General features: G+C 50.1%; 1 protein-coding gene across 1 annotated transcript in view; it reads right to left on the bottom strand.

The window, feature by feature from the left end:
- The window catches only part of ADARB1 (adenosine deaminase RNA specific B1), a 108234-nt gene extending 105189 nt beyond the window's left edge, over positions 1-3045 (bottom strand). Inside the window, exon 1 of the mRNA XM_068986650.1 lies at positions 2955-3045. The gene's annotated coding sequence lies outside the window, so the exon portion shown is untranslated. The remainder of the gene's footprint in view (positions 1-2954) is intronic.
- Positions 3046-16510: the final 13465 nt, after the last annotated feature.

Genomic DNA, 16510 nt, shown 5'->3' with positions numbered 1-16510 from the left:
AAATTTCAGATTCGGAAATTTGTGTTTAGAAAACTGACACAAAAAACCATCAAATTTTCCAATAAAATCTGACCTCTCTAAGCTCTTCAGTTTCATACCAAGATTGACTTTTTTTTTTTTTTGCTCCACTGCTCGTATAGCAGGATCTTAGTTCCCTGACCAGGGATCAAACTCAGGGCCTCAGCAGTGGGAGCGCCAAGTCCTACCCCCTGACACCTCCAGGGAATTCCTCCAACAATTTTTCTTAAACAAATTTTTTATAGGCTGGATAACTTCACCTATTAATCTCGAAAATGTACTTTCTAACTATCTCCAACCTAAATATTTAAATAAATTCCTTGGTGCTAAGTACTTACATAGCTCATCACAGCATTCAAGGGAATACAAACCAGCTCTTAAATAAACCTTACGGCTAAGGAATTTTGACCATTAATAAAAAATGATTAGTGGATTTTGTTTGCACACTAATATATAAAAAAAATTCACTGCAGTACTTTCAGCAGATATGAAAAATTATATTAAAACATACACATAATCATGCATATTTTGACTACTGCTGGGACAATCCACAGGCAAATGACCACAGCAGTGGCAGGGACCCGAGTGGCTGGGTGTGGGGTGGAATGGGGTTTTCTTGTGTTTATAGCTTTGTGCATATGCATGCTCTCCTTTCACATCCATAAATAAAATTTTCAATGGTATACATTTTAAAATTTTATAACTAAAAGTATAGATGTAATTTTTAAAATGTAATACTATAACACTGTTTAGTAAAATAAACTGCCAGCTTTCAAGCTTTTTTGAACTCTGCCTAATTTGTTCAGCACTGTATCGAAGGATCCTGAAACAGTGAGCAGCACGACACAGATAAATACCTGCCAAGTGAATCAGTCTGCTTCATTCGTTCACCAGATAAATATAAATTTAAAGAATGTTCCTACTCCAATCTAAAAGCGGTTGAGATGCTTTTACAACCTGTAAATTTACAGAGGACTGGATTCGCCTATAAGCTGAGAAGTTTCTTGAGGAAGCTGTTACTAGCGAACTGTCCGTCCTTCACCTCCCAGGTCAGAACTGACCTCATGAGCATGCTGCATCTCCAGAGCCATGTGTCATCACTTTCTCAGAGCTGGACCAATTTTCTTTTCACCACTGCCCCCTGCAGAAAGGCCTCTTTTTTTTTTTTCCCCTTCCACTTACAGCTTCAATTTTTGTTGAAGATGTCCCTGAATACATTCAGTCTCAGGAACATTCAGACATCACTCAGAGATAAGGCTCTCCCTGCAAAGCAGGGGTCAGTCCTTGCCTCCACCCCAGCAGGGCAGGCTAACCACCTAGCTCAGCCGCTCTCAGCCAATATTTTACAGGCCCTGCTCTGGGTGGCCTGGGGAGGGGACCCTGTCCCTGGAGGGACCCTGCAGGGAGGGAAGCGACTTCTCACACCCAGGAGGAAGGGTACCAGCCAACCTTTGCATTTTCCTTCTTCCTTTCCCCTCAGGGAAACCCTCAGCAAGCAGGTAAAGGAATCTCAGCCTCAGAGAAACCATGGTATCAAAAGACACTGCTGGAACTGCTCCTAACACATCCCAGGTTTTGGAAAATGGAGCTCTAGGTGGGACCTTTTGAAGGAGTAAAACATACTGTAAATTTAGGAGAGATTAAAGAGAGGTAGATAAATATTTCTATTCTCAAAACTTAACTGATCATCATCTCAATTAGGGCACTAAGAGTAGAAAACTAAGTCTGACAAGCAAGCCAGTTTTCCTTATATTTAGAGGGCTGAATGCTAACCACTATTGCTTGTGTAGGGGAAAAAATAAATAAATAAACGCCTTTATCATTAGTAACAGCCCAAACCTGCTGGCTAAAAATATGAACTGCGAACCAGACACGGCGCTGTGGGTCTCGCATATATAAATCGGTATTAGAACACATTTCAGGTTCTCCAGTCTGTATAGTATTGGAGAAGGAAATGGCAACCCACTCCAGTGTTCTTGCCTGGAGAATCCCAGGGACGGGGCAGCCTGGTGGGCTGCCGTCTATGGGGTCGCACAGAGTCGGACACGACTGAAGCGACTTAGCAGCAGCAGCAGTCTGTATACTGGGACTCCCACCCGTTATAGCGTCCACAGCCCATCTTGACACCTTCCCCCAGACCCGTTCACAGCTCGGTGATTTTCCTACTGCAGATCTGAGCACGACAGAATTCACCTCGAGCCCCCAATCGCCTCAGACGCCCGGCACCAGCGGGAACTTCCCCGCCCCGCGACGCCCGCGGCGAAAAGCATCCCACGCGGACACTGCGCCCTACAGAGGGGACGCGGGCCGCCCTGGCGCAGCCTCCCCTCCCCGGGGGCGCAGCCTCCCCCGGGGGTGCCTCTCCCCTCTGCGCAGCGCAGGGCACCCCGCGCGGACACGGAGCTCTCCCGAAGGGGACCCGGGGGCCGTCCCGGGCGCAGCCTGGTCCCGGGAGCAGCCTTCCCTCCCTAGGGCGCAGCGCATCCGGAGCAGAAACGGCACCCCCGGGGAGGGGACAGGGTTGTCCCCGGGGGCGCAGGCTCCCCTCCATCCCGGGTTCGGTGTACACGCGCCGGGGCGCAGCTTCACTCTGGGAACGCAGCCTCCCTCCATCCCGCGGCGCGGCGCGGCGCAGCGCAGCGCATCCCGCGCTTATGCGGCGCCCGGGGAGGAGATGCGGGGCCGTCCTAGGCGAAGCCTCCCCTCGCGGGCGGCCGCGGGCCCTCCGGACAGGGCTCGGGGCAGCACGGGTCCCGCTCGAGCCGCACGCCAGGCGTGGCCTCACCACCTGCCCGGCGGCGCTTACATAAACGCGGCCGCGGCGCTGCCCGGCGCTGCCCGGCAGCGTGGTCGGGCCGTGGTGTCCGCCCGCGGTGTCCGAGCCCCGCTGTCCCCCCAGACCCTGCCGCCCCGCCGCCCCCGCCAGCGCGCCTCACCTCAGCCGCGGGCCGCTCAGCTCCGCGCAGCTCAACGCCTGGGCTCCGGCAGCGAGTCTGCGGGACTCTGCTCGGGCGCCGGGGGCTGCGGCGCGCTGGCCGTGGCCTGGCGCGGCCCCGAGCGCGCCCCCGAGCGCGCCCCCGAGCGCGGCCAGACCGGCCGCCGCCTCAGCCGTCGCCTCAGCCTCCGCCCTCCGCCCCCAGCATCGGCTCCGCCCTCCCACTGCCCCCGCCGCCGGCCGCGCGCACGCCGGGGAGCGACACCACGACGCAGGAGGGCGCGCGCACGCATGCCGCGCCGAGCCGTGCCGGTAGTACGCGGAGGACTGAGGGGACGCGGCGCCGGGGTGGGGGTGGGCTCCGGGGACCCGGGTGGGACGGGAGAAGCGGGAAACCCGGCGGGGTCCGCACCACGAGACCCCCGCCCTGAAGCGCGAAGCCATGGACGAAGCGAGCCGGTCCACACAGTCCCCGCGCTGGAGGGCGCGCCGGGAGCGGGACGCGAAGGTGCATTCGGCATGTGCGGGGTCAGGAAGGGACGAGTTGGGAGGAGAAGGAGGTGGGATCGGCCCCAGGGGCGCCCTGGGTGCGAGCAAAAGCGAGTCCAGGTGAGCGGTTGGGGGTGGTGGTCGATGGGTTTGCCGTGAGGCAGTGAAAGCTCGCAGCCGGGCAGTACTCGGACTCTCGTCTGTACCCACTGGCTCCTGCACAGCTGCACCAAGAACGTTTGCACACCGACGGGAAGCATTTGTAGAAGTGCCACGTCCCAGAGCGGAGTAAGCAGCTCGAAGCAGCAGGTCTACTAACATAAAATAGTTGGGTAGGGAAAACTAGTTTTGAATGCACTTGAGCCACTGGTGGTCCGCCAGGGCAGCTGGGCAAGCCTGGGGCCTCCACCTGCGCAAGGCCGGTGACCGCAAAACTCCGAAGGTCAAGTGCCACTGCCGCCCTCCTCAGGTGTGGGGCCAAGAGGTCTTTCCCGACCTCTGCCAGTTTTCTCCTGTTACAATGGGGGAGAAAAGTCAAATGTGGGGGAAGAGGCTACTGCAGCGCTCCATGATGGTTCCCTCTTGCAGCTATTCCTGGTCATCAGACAGAACTGAGCTTCCCGGAGACTCAGTAGCTTGGAGCATAATTTAACCACAGGGGGAAGTGCAGCAGCCAGCCAGTTATCTGTTTCAGGTTGCTCTCTGATGGAAAGGAAAACCTACCTTCAGGGCCAGCAACCACCCACCAGGCAAGCCCAGCGCCCTCCTGGGGGCTAAGTGCCAGCACAGGGTTCAAAGGGGTGCTTGTGAGGGCTTGGATAAGTCAAGACTCCTGTAATGCCTCCTAGGAGTTCATCCTTAATGAACAAAAATCACCTGAAAACTAAGTGACTTGAAGCATTCCTTTATTTTCTCATGATGCTGAGGGCCAGCAGGGGGGACAGCTCATCTCCGCTTCTTGGGGTGCAGCCCATATTAGCTGGGACTCCCATGGGCCATTCCCCTCCCATGGTTGGTGGGCGGGGACCCCCTGTGGCCCTGGCTGTTGCTTGCACTGGCATGACTGGGTCACCAGCAAGAGAAACGGCCAGCAGAGCTCCGTCACAGGGCTTCTCAGCCCCTGCACAGTGTTTACTAACATCCTCTTGGCGGAAGCCAGGCAAAGGGCCCAGCCCAAGCCTTTATGCGAGCGGGGGGGTGGGGGGAGATACGTGTGCCCTGGAGGCCGTGGCCTCCTAGGTGTCCTGCAAGGAAACATGAGCCTCCCTCCTGTCGAAGCGGGTGGTGTGAGCCTCAGCAGCAGGGTTGAGAGCGGTGCCACCGTGACCAAGGTCTGCTACGCTGCTCCTGCTGGGTGGCCAGCCTCACAACAGCTGTAGAACCTGAGGTCACCCCTGACTGTTATCCTGTAACCTCTGCCTCCATCGTCTCCAGAGATGGGTTTATGGTGGGGGTCTCCCAACCTGGGGGCATGACACACAAAGCTTGCCGGTACAAGTGGACATGGGAGACAGCGACTTTCAGGCCCCAGGGTCAAGACGGGTGCACCAGACAGGGAGGGTCCTGCAGGTGCCTGAGAGGTCAGGTTCCTTGAGGTGGGATCCCACAGCCCCCTGAGGAAAGCTAGTCCTTCTCCCTTTCACTCAGTGTCAGACCCATGGCCATCTAGGGAGGGGCCCTGGCCTCCACAGAAGTGCTGGCAGCTTGATCACACAGCCTTCGGTGCAAAGAGCAGCAGCCAGACCACCAGCACCACCCAGACACCATTCTGTTTACCTCCTCTGTGCAAACTCTGAAAGTGAAGGTTGTCCAAGGAAACACAGGTGATGCCTGGAAATGCGCTTGTAAGGATCCGGCTGTCCCCTCTCTACCCCAGGAGTTGGGGGATAGGATCCACGTTAGTGCATGAAGCCTCTGCTGGGAGCACTGGCCGCCTTGCTGCTTCTCACCAGCTGAACCAGACAGCCTGACCATGCAGCAGAACGAGGACTTCTCCGGTCACCACATGTGGGACAGAATGGTGCAGAAGGACTTGTCAGGGACAAAGGACAAAGACCTCGCCTGCTCTGGGGCAGGGATGTGACTGGTTTCAGCTTGTAGCTCAAAGCTGTTTGGGAACAGCTGGAAGGAGGGGTGAGGGGCTCAGGCCAATGGCCAGGAGCTGCTCAGTGAGCGTTCACATCCTGACTCTCAGGATGGCTTTCCACAGAATGTCGTGTCCCAGGTGTAGAAACCACTGTCTTGTCCAACAATCCAGCGAAGTGTGGCAGTCCTGCAGCCCTGAGAGGGGGCGGTTGTCAGCCTGGCTTTCTGACCCCCTGTTCTAGCCTGGGGGCCGCCCGTCCTGCTCACCTGGGGCGAGCTGACCCAAGTGACCCAGTCCCTGGCCTCTGCTGGCCAAGTGCAGTCCAGGCCGGTCCTGCTGAGATCGCCACCTGCCAGAGCCACAGTTCACTCAGGCCTTGCTGCACCGCAGGGAGTGTTGGTTTCAGTCACTTGATGCTGAGGAAGGACCACCTTTAATTGTTCTTTGGAAGCCACTTTCACTGTCATCCCTGTGAAATGTTTGTGTGTGTGTGTGTGTGTTAGTAGCTCAGTCATGTCCCAGTCTTTGCGGCCCCGTGGACTGTATAGCCCGCCAGGCTCCTCTGTCCATGGAATTCTCCAGGCAAGAATACTGAGTGGGTACTGTCTTATATTTATTTGAGACATATTTTTTTAAAAAAAGCATGAGACTAGAGTGATAAAAATCAGATGCTACTAAACCTTCAGCCAGCTCTTCCCGGGAGTGGACACGTAGCTTGGCATCTGTTCAGCTTCTGATAAACCTCCTCTTCTGGGCCCCCAGCCCCCTCCATGAATCCTGCCTGGGCACCAGATGGGCCCAGAGCAGCCTCACCTTTGCTGGGAACACACACTCACCACCCACCCCCATCTCCAGGACCAGAGGAGGACTTCTGACCCAGGGTGGCTACACTGGGAACCTGCAGCTAGCACTGACTCAGCCAGGGCCCCTCTATGTACCAAGTCCTGAAATGTTTAAACCCAGAGGTGGTCAGGCTGGTTCTCATCTCCTGCCACATACCCCTACGAGGAAGGTGGCCTGAGGTGAGTCACAGGGCGCCAGGCAGACAGCAGGACACCGAGGGCCTTCAGATGTTGTTTTGGTGCCTCGGGCCATGTGTCCTGTGCACATTGGGAAATGAACTTGCTGTGATGCTGGCACAGTCTGGAGCTGGGGGTGGAGTGGGAGGGAAGGTAGGGGGAGGGGAGGGGTCTTCAGGGCTGTGCCAGCCTGGTGTAAGGGGCACAGGCTGGGCTGGATAGGTTCACCGCCCCCTGCCCCTCACTAGCCTGTGGCTTAGACATCATCTGGCTGCTCAGAGCCTGCTCCTCATCCATGACGCCCATGTCACAGGCCAGCCCAAGGCCCCACATGCAGAGAGGCTCAAGGTCAGGGCATGGCCCCTGTTTGCCCAGGTGTTTTCATCCCAGGAGCTTCAGGTGATCAGAGCAAGCTTCCCCGGGATGCCACCGCCTTGCGCAGAGCCCCTGAGAACTAGGAGGCCTTGGGGGTGAGGCTGCCCTGGCAGAGGGGTGCTCCATCAGCACGTGGTCCGAGAGTAGTGCTGACTGGGCCCCCTGCGTCCTCGGCCCTCCCCAGGCCACCAGTGGTCACACTAGAGGCCCACCCGTGAGTCCTGGGGACAGGCCTGTGGCCTGTGTCTGTATCGTCCACAAGCTCGGGATGACTTGTGCATCCATAAAGTGCTGGGAAGGGGAATCGAGAGCAGACACACGTGTGACCTGGAAAGCCTGAGCTAGGTACTGTTAGGTGGTTAGAACAGGAAACGGGAGTCCAGCATGGCAGTGGCTAAAAGACAAGGAAGGGAAAAGCCTGTGAAAATAGAACAGAGGAAGGTCCAAGGACTGGAGTGAGGACTTCCGGTAGAACAAGCAGCGCTCCTGGCTAGCCGGGATTGCATAGGGCAGGCCCAGGGGGAGGGGAGAGCATATGAAAAGAGGAGCCAAAGGACTCTCTCTGCCCCCCGCTGCGCACTGGCGCGCTCCTCCACTCTCTTCTCTTCACATCTTTGGGTTGGCATGCCCTCACGCTTCGAGGATGGATTCTCCTGCTATCTTCTAAATAGAGCTATAACACTGATTTGTCTGAGAGCTATAACACAGTTTGTCCAAGACCTGAGAGCTGTGATGTGCCGAGGGCTTTAATGTCCATCGCTCCAAATCTTTGTTGTGATGAGACAGAGCCGAGGAGCATACGCTCGCCTGACAGTACCATCTGAACCTGTAAAGAAAAGGCGTGTCCCCCTCGACACTGCCCCTCCCCCCAGCCCCAGGTTCCAGCTGAGTAGGGCCTGCCCCTGAGCTCGGAGCTGGCCTGCTCCATCAGCACACAGAGCCTGCCTGGGAGGTCAGTCAGTTCAGCTGCTCAGTTGTGTCTGACTCTGCGACCCCATGGACTGCAGCACGCCAGGCTTCCCTGTCCATCACCAACTCCCGGAGCCTGCTCAGACTCCACGGATGGAGTCAGTGATGCCATCCAACCATCTCATCCTCTGTTGTCCTCTTCTCCTGCCTTCAGTCTTGCCCAGCATCAGGGTCTTTTCCAGCAAGTCAGTTCGTCCCATCAGGTGGCCAAAGTGGGAGTTTCAGCTTCAGTGTCAATCCTTCCAATGATATTCAGGACTGATTTCTCTTAGGATTGACTGGTTGGATCTCCTTGCAGTCCATGGGACTCTCAAGAGTCTTCTCCAACACCACAGTTCAAAAGCATCAATTCTTCAGCCCTCAGCTTTCTTTATAGTCCAACTCTCACATCCATTCATGACCACTGGAAAAACCATAGCTTTGACTAGATGGACTTTGTCGTCAAAGTAATGTCTCTGCTTTTTAATATGCTGTCTAGATTCATCATAGCTTTTCTTCCAAGGAGCAAGCATGTTTTAATTTTATGGCTGCAGTCACCATCTGCAGTGATTTTGGAGTCCAGCCAAATCCCTTACAGTGGAAGTGACAAATAAATTCAAGGGATTAAATCTGATAGACAAAGCACCTAAACAACTATGGATGGAGGTTCGTGACATTGTACAGGAAGCAGTGATCAAGACCCTCCCCAAGAAAAAGAAATGAAAAAGGCAAAATGGTTGTCTGAGGAGGCCTTTCAAGTAGCTGAGAAAAAAAGAGAAGCTAAAGGCAAAGGAGAAAGGGAAAGATACACCCATTTGAATGCGGAGTTCCAAAGAACAGCAAGGAGAGATAAAGCCTTGCTCACTCATCAATGGGAGGAGTGAGATGCAAACCCAAGCCAGGGCACGTCAGGAAGGGGAGGTGGCTGTGAGACACCCACTGGGGTCTGCCCCAGCGCCAGTGCGTGTTCCCAGGTGGGCTGCTGATGGTGTCCGTCAGGGGCAGTGGAGGGAGTAGGAAGGGGTCAGACATGCTGGGAGGGGCACTTGGTGTGCTTGCTGGAAACAGACTTGGTGGAGGGTTGGGGACAGGGTGTGGAAAGGGTTGTGGCCATGTGGGTTGGAGCAGGTGACCGGGTGATGTGCTTTGTACTGAAGGTAGGGATCCTCCTTCATAGCTCAGTGGGTAAAGAATCTTCCTGAAAGGCAGGAGACCTGGGTTCAATTCCTGGTTCAGGAAGATCCCCTGGAGAAGGAAATGGCAACCCACTCCAGTGTTCTTGCTTGGAGAATGCCATGGACAGAGGACCCAGGCAGGCTACAGCCCATGGGGTAGAAAGAGTCAGACACAACTGCGTGACTACACCCTCACCACCACTGAAAGTAGAGCCTGGGAAGAGCTGAGGTCCTTCTGGCTGTGCCGTGTGCAGCCCTGGGAGATGTCCCGGTGGACATCTGTGTTCAGTGGAAGATGGGGATCCAGAACAGGTGACTGTGATGGGGACACACACCTGGGAGTCTGGGAGGTGGAAGTAGCCACCCAGAGAGAGAGGACAGGGAAGAGAATCTGGGCCACCCCTGAAGAGCCTCTGCTGTCAGCCTGGGGTACAGGGGAGCAGGGAAGCTGAGAACCCAGGAAGCCAAACGGGATGGTACTTCAAGAAGAAAAGATAGTGCAAATAAAATGAGGATGGAAAATCTACTGAAGGTCATAGTGACCTTGAAAACTTCAGGAGAGTGCTGGGGACAGAACTGCCTAGAAAGGGGGAACACCCCTCCCACATGAGGCCTGCCTAACCTTGACCCCAAAAGCTAAACAGGATGACTAGTGGGGAAAACATGGACCAACTTCACTCATGAACAAAGTCTAAGTAAGTCATCAGAACATCCTAGACAGAACACTTAGCAAACCAAAATCCAGTAATATGTACAATGAAAACAAAGATGTCATAAACAACTTGAGTTAACCCAAGAATATAACTGATTTAATGCTTAAAAATCTATCACTGTAAATCACTGCATCAGGACTTCAGAGAACCCCTGGATAATCAACACAGCAGGTGCAGAAAAGGCTGTTAATAAATGAACAGGCTCTGGGAGTTGATGATGGACAGGGAAGCCGAGTGTGCTGCAGTCCATGGGGTCACAAAGAGTCGGACGCAACTGAGCAACTAAACTGAACTGAAACCCAGCATCACTCACACCGAGGAAGACAAACTCTCAGAGAACTAGGACTAGACGGGAAACTCCTTAACCTGATGAGGGAAACTACACACAGCAGACCCAGTGGTATGGGTGTTCCCTGGCAGTTCAGAGGCCAAGACTACGTGCTCCCAATGCAGGGGGCCTGAGTTCCCTCCCTGGTCAGGGAACTAGCTCCAATATGCCACAGCTAAAAGTCCCACTTTTTGCAACTAAAGATCTCACATGCCACAGCAAAGATTGAAGATCCTGTGTTCTGCAACTAAGATCTGTTGCAGCCAAAAAAAAAAAAAAGTGGTGAAGTGTGAGGAGCATTCTCTTTAAACCAGCGACAAAGCAAGGGTGATGGTTCTCTCCACTGCCATTCAGCATTGTAATGGAGTATAAACAATAGCACGGACGTGGCCGAGGAATGAAATGCGTAAAGAAAGAAAGCAGTCATGTGTAATATGATCCCATATACAGAAAAGTAAAAATAATCTACAGTTAAATTATTAGACTTAATAAAATCCAGCAAGATTACTGGGTATAGAATCAACACACATCCAGAAAGCCAATTTCTGTACATCAGCAATGAGCAACCTGTAATTGAGAAAAAAGGTTCTGTTTATAGTCAAGTATGAATTACAAATCTAACAAGTGTATAATCTTTAAGGAGAAAAATGTTTTAAAAAATTATTGAAAGAGCAAGTGAATGTAGAGACCTGCCATTTTAACAGATAAAGATAAAAATATCTCTTTCCCCTAAATCACCTATACAGTCAATGGAATTCTTATAACTATCCCAACATGGATCTTCATTCAACTTGACTGATTCTAAGAAATGTAACAGGAAGGCAAAGGGTCCAGAATGGTCAAGACAGTCTTTAGAAGGGGGCAGGGGATTTGCACCAGCAAATGTCCAGGCATACTATTAAATTTTAGTCAACCAAGCGCTGTTATTGGCCCACAGATGGGCAACTTGACCATTGAAACAAAAGAGAAAGTCCAGAAACAGACCCCCACGCATCTTGACATATGACTGAAGAGGCTCCGCAGATCAGTGGGGGAAGCAGCGACTTCAATAAATGATGCTTGGACATGTGTTTGCCCATTTGAGTAATAACTAGAATTAGGAATGTACCTTACACTTGACCCCAAACTCAGATCTAGATGGATTAAGGAAAACACAACTTTAAAAATTCTAAAATATAGGTGAATGTCTTTATAACTTTGAAGAAAGGAATTTCGTAAGGTACAAAAAGGGCTAACCTTAAAAGGGTAAGATTGATAAATCTGATCATAACTAAAATTAAGAATGACTTCTCATCAGAAGATGCAATGAAGGGAAAAAAAGTACACACCAAGTAGGAAGAAAATGCTTGCAACACGTATAACTGTCAGAGGATTTGTATCCAGAACATAAAAAGAATTAAAAGTCCAGTGAGCAAAGGCCCACAAGCTAACTAAAAGTGGGCAAAAGGCCTGACAGACCTGGACAGAGGGGGACTGTGTGGCCACAGCACACACAGACAGATGTTCAGTCTTATCCGTAATGCAGATGCAGACCCTCGGCCCCGGGAGCGCAGGTTTACAGCCACCATACTGACAGAACGGCTAAAGGCTGACAACAAACATCAAGCGTTAGAGGAGACGCGGTCACCAGAATTCTGGATCATTGCTATGGGAAGATGGTTTGCAGCCATTTTGGGAAACACTGGTCTCTTAAAATTGAATATTTGTGTACCCCACTAGCCAAGGACCTCACCCCTGAGTGTCCCCGGGAAGAGTCCTTTCTTGTGTGGTCAGGAAACAGGCAGCAGGCCGTGCTCACAATAGCCCACTGCCCGTTCCCTGGGAAAGATGAGCTGCACTGGGGCTGATCCACACATGGTAAAGTGGTCACACAGCCATTCAGTGAGTCAGCAACAGCAGCACCCACCGTGGGCGAATCTTGGAAATTAGATGCTGGCTGAAAAGCATGCCATTTTCTAGAGCCTAAAACATGAGGGAAACTAATCATCAAGGCTTTAGGCTTAGGCCCGTGTGTGTTTAGAGTACTATGTATACAGAAGACCTATTATGTGTACATGTATGTGTATGTACACACACATGCATGTGTGCACATGGTGCGTGACCTGACAAGGGAGTGAGACACATAAAGTTCTGGGGGGAGATTGCCTCCAGCAGGAAGACAATAGAGAGCAGGTTTGGAAAAGAGCAGGTGGATGGATGAGCTCCTAGAAATAGTGTTGGTCTTGGGTTGTGTCCTAGATGAGAGCTCAGACTTGATACTTTGTAACTTATATATGTGCTGCATACAACATTTGGTCAATCAAATAGCAAATTAAGAATATTCCAGTACATGGAAACAATGTAAATATCCATCGACAGATGAATGGATCAGGAAGATGTGGTACACATAGACAAGAGAATATTACTCAGCCATAAAAAGGGAATGAAATAATGACATTTGCAGCAACACGGATGGACCGAGGTATTGTCATACAAATCAAAGTAAGCCAGAAAGAGAAAGACAATATGTTATCTAAAAAAAAAAAAAGATTCAAATGAATTTATCTACAAAACAGAAATAGACCCACAGAGATAGAGAAAAAATTTATGGTTACCAAAGAGGAAAGGTGGGGGACAGATATTTTAAGAGTCAGGGATTATCAGATACATGCTACTATATGTAAAATAGATATGCAACAAAGACCTATTATATAGAGCAAGGAACTATACTCAATATCTTGTAACAACCTTTATGGGAAAAGAACTGAAAATAGATACAGATATAGATAAAACTCAATCACTGTGTGTACACCTGGAAATAATGCGACATTGTGAATCATCTATACTTCAATTTTTTTAAGTTTTTAAGAATATTTTAAACTGTAAATTTTAGGAGAAGGGCAAGTCTGGGCAAGAGAAGCATCAGGCAGGGAGAAGCCCTGCCCCGCCCAGGCACCCCGCCAGGTGTCAAGGTGGACAAAACTAGTCCTGGCACAAAGGCTCCTCAAAAGTGCACCAGGGAACAGAGTGATCAATTACTCTGTAAACCTGTTTGGAGTGGTCTTGCAAAGACACGTTCATTCCCCTGACACCTTCATTCCCCTGAGAATCTGCAGGCCCTCTCCTAAGCACACACCCTCAGGAAGCTTACACCTGTTTCCAAGGAGGCGTGCCACATCAGAGTTCGTGATGTCAGTTCAGTTCAGTCGCTCAGTCGTGTCCAACTCTTTGCGACCCCATGAACTACAGCACGCCAGGCCTCCCTGTCCATCACCAACTCCTGGAGTTCACTCAAACCCATGTCCATTGAGTTGGTGATGCCATCCAACCATCTCATCCTCTGTCGTCCCCTTCTCCTCCTGCCCTCAATCTTTCCCAGCATCAGGGTCTTTTCCAGTGAGTCAGCTCTTCACATCAGGTGGCCAAAGTATTGGAGTTTCACCTTCAACGTCAGTCCTTCCAAAGAACACCCAGGATGGACTGGTTGGATCTCCTTGCAGTCCATGGGACTCTCAAGAGTCTTCTCCAACACCACAGTTCAAAAGCATCAATTCTTCGGCACTCAGCCGCCTTCACAGTCCAACTCTCACACCCATACATGCCCAGAGGAAAAACCATAGTCTTGACTACATGGACATTTGTTGGCAAAGTAATGCTCCGCTTTTGAATATGCTATCTAGGTTGGTCATAACTTCCCTCCCAAGGAGTGAGCGTCTTTTAATTTCATGGCTGCAGTCACCATCTGCAGTGATTTTAGAGCCCAGGGGAAAAAAATTCAGCCACTGTTTCCACTGTTTCCCATCTATTTGCCATAAAGTGATGGGACCAGATGCCATGATCTTTATTTTCTGAATGTTGAGCTTTAAGCCAACTTTTTCACTTTCATCAAGAGGCTCTTTAGTTCTTCTTCACTTTCTGCCATAAGGGTGGTGTCATCTGCATATCTGAGATGATTGATATTTCTCCTGACAATCTTGATTCCAGCTTGTGCTTCTCCAGCCCATCGTTTCTCATGATGTACTCTGCATAGAAGTTAAATAAGCAGGGTGACAATATACAGCCCTGAAGTACTCCTTTTTCTATTTGGAACCAGTCTGTTCCATGTCCAGTTCTAACTGTTGTTTCCTGACCTGCATATAGGTTTCTCAAGAGGCAGGTCAGGTGGTCTGGTATTCCCATCTCAGAATTTTCCACAGTTTATTGTGATCCACACAGTCAAAAGCTTTGGCATAGTCAATAAAGCAGAAATAGATGTTTTTTTCTGGAACTCTCTGGCTTTTTCAATGATCCAGCGGATGTTGGCAATTTGTTCTCTGGTTCCGCTGACCTTTCTAAAACCAGCTTGAACATCTGGAAGTTCGCGGTTCATGTACTGCTGAAGCCTGGCTTGGAGAATTTTAAGCATTATTTTACTAGCGTGTGAGATGAATGCAATTGTGCAGTAGTTTGAGCATTCTTTGGCATTGCCTTTCTTTGGGATTGGAATGAAAACTGACCATGAACAGTATGAAAAGACAAAAAGATAGGACACTGAAAGATGAACTCCCCCAGTCAGTAGATGCCCAATATACTACTGGAGATCAGTGGAGAAATAACTCCAGAAAGAATGAAGGGATAGAGCCAAAGCAAAAACAACACCCAGTTGTGAATGGGACTGATAATAGAAGCAGGGTTCAATGCTGTAAAGAGCAATATTGCATAGGAACCTGGAATGTTAAGTCCATGAATCAAGGCAAATTGGAAGTCGTCAAACAGGAGATGACAATAGTGAACGTCGACATTCTAGGAATCAGTGAACTAAGATGGACTGGAATGGGTGAATTTAACTTAGGTGACCATTATATCTACTACTGTGGGCAAGAATCCCTTAGAAGAAATGGAGTAGCCATCATAGGCAACAAAAGAGTCCAAAATGCAGTACTTGGATGCAATCTCAAAAACGATAGAATGATCTCTGTTCATTTCCAAGGAAACCATTCAATATCATGGTAATCCAAGTCTATGCCCCAACCAGTAACGCTGAAGAAGCTGAAGTTAAACAGTTCTATGAAGATCTAGAAGACCTTCTAGAACTAACACCCCCAAAAGATGTCCTTTTCATTATAGGGGACTAGAATGCAAAAGTAGGAAGTCAAGAAACACCTGGAGTAACAGGCAGATTTGGCCTTGGAGTACGGAATGAAGTGAGGCAAAGGCTAATAGAGTTATGCCAAGAGAACACACTGGTCATAGCAAACACACTCTTCCAACAACACAAGAGAAGACTCTATACATGGACATCACCAGATGGTCAACACCGAAATCAGATTGATTATATTCTTTGCAGCCAAAGATGGAGAAGCTCTATACAGTCAGCAAAAACAAGACCGGGAGCTGACTGTGGCTCAGATCATGAACTCCTTATTGCCAAATTCAGACTCAAATTGAAGAAAGTGGAGAAAACCACTAGACCATTCAGGTATGACCTAAATCAAATCCCTTATGGCTATACAGTGGAAGTGAGAAATAGATTTAAGGGACTAGATCTGATAGACAGAATGCCTGATGAACTATGGATGGAGGTTCATGACATTGTACAGGAGACAGGAATCAAGACCATCCCCAAGAAAAAGAAATGCAAAAAAAGCAAAATGGCTGTCTGAGGAGGCCTTACAAATAGCTGTGAAAAGAAGGGAAGCGAAAAGCAAAGGAGAAAAGGAAAGATATACCCATTTGAATGCAGAGTTCCAAAGAATAGCAAGAAGAGATAAGAAAGCATTCTTCAGTGATCAATGCAAAGAAATAGACACAAACAGAATGGGAAAGACTAGAGATCTCTTCAAGAAAATTAGAGATACCAAGGGAACATTTCATGCAAAGATGGGCTCAATAAAGGACACAAATGTCAGGGACCTAACAGAAACAGAAGACACTAAGAAGAGGTGGCAAGAATACACAGAAGAACTGTACAAAAAAGATCTTCACGACCTAGATAATCACGATGGTGTGATCACTCACCTGGAGCCAGACATCCTGGAATGTGAAGTCAAGTGGGCCTTAGGAAGCATCACTATGAACAAAGCTAGTGGAGGTGATGGAATTCCATTTGAGCTACTTCAAATTGTGATGTCAAAACCTGGGCAAACTCAGCACGTTCTCCATGAAGGCTTGGGGTGCGTGCAGATCCCCCAGGACAGCGTGTGGGAGGACATGGGTTCTCCACGGTGACACTGGGGTGGTAACACCACACATGACTGTGAGGACTACATACAGCAGACAGCTTTGAGGATGCTAAGGGACTCAATGCGAGGGATGAGTACTGCCAAACACCTCACATTCCTTGTGGGACAAGATGGATGCAAAGAAATACATAAATCAGACAGAAGTAGTACCTGTACCCACTTCTTTTGCATGGTAGTAGTTTGGGGTATTTTTTTTTTTAATAAATCAGATGCAAACACAGTAT

Source organism: Capricornis sumatraensis, chromosome 1, assembly GCF_032405125.1.
Source record: "Capricornis sumatraensis isolate serow.1 chromosome 1, serow.2, whole genome shotgun sequence".
NCBI lineage: Eukaryota > Metazoa > Chordata > Mammalia > Artiodactyla > Bovidae > Capricornis > Capricornis sumatraensis.
This window is presented reverse-complemented; position numbering and strand designations above follow the sequence as displayed.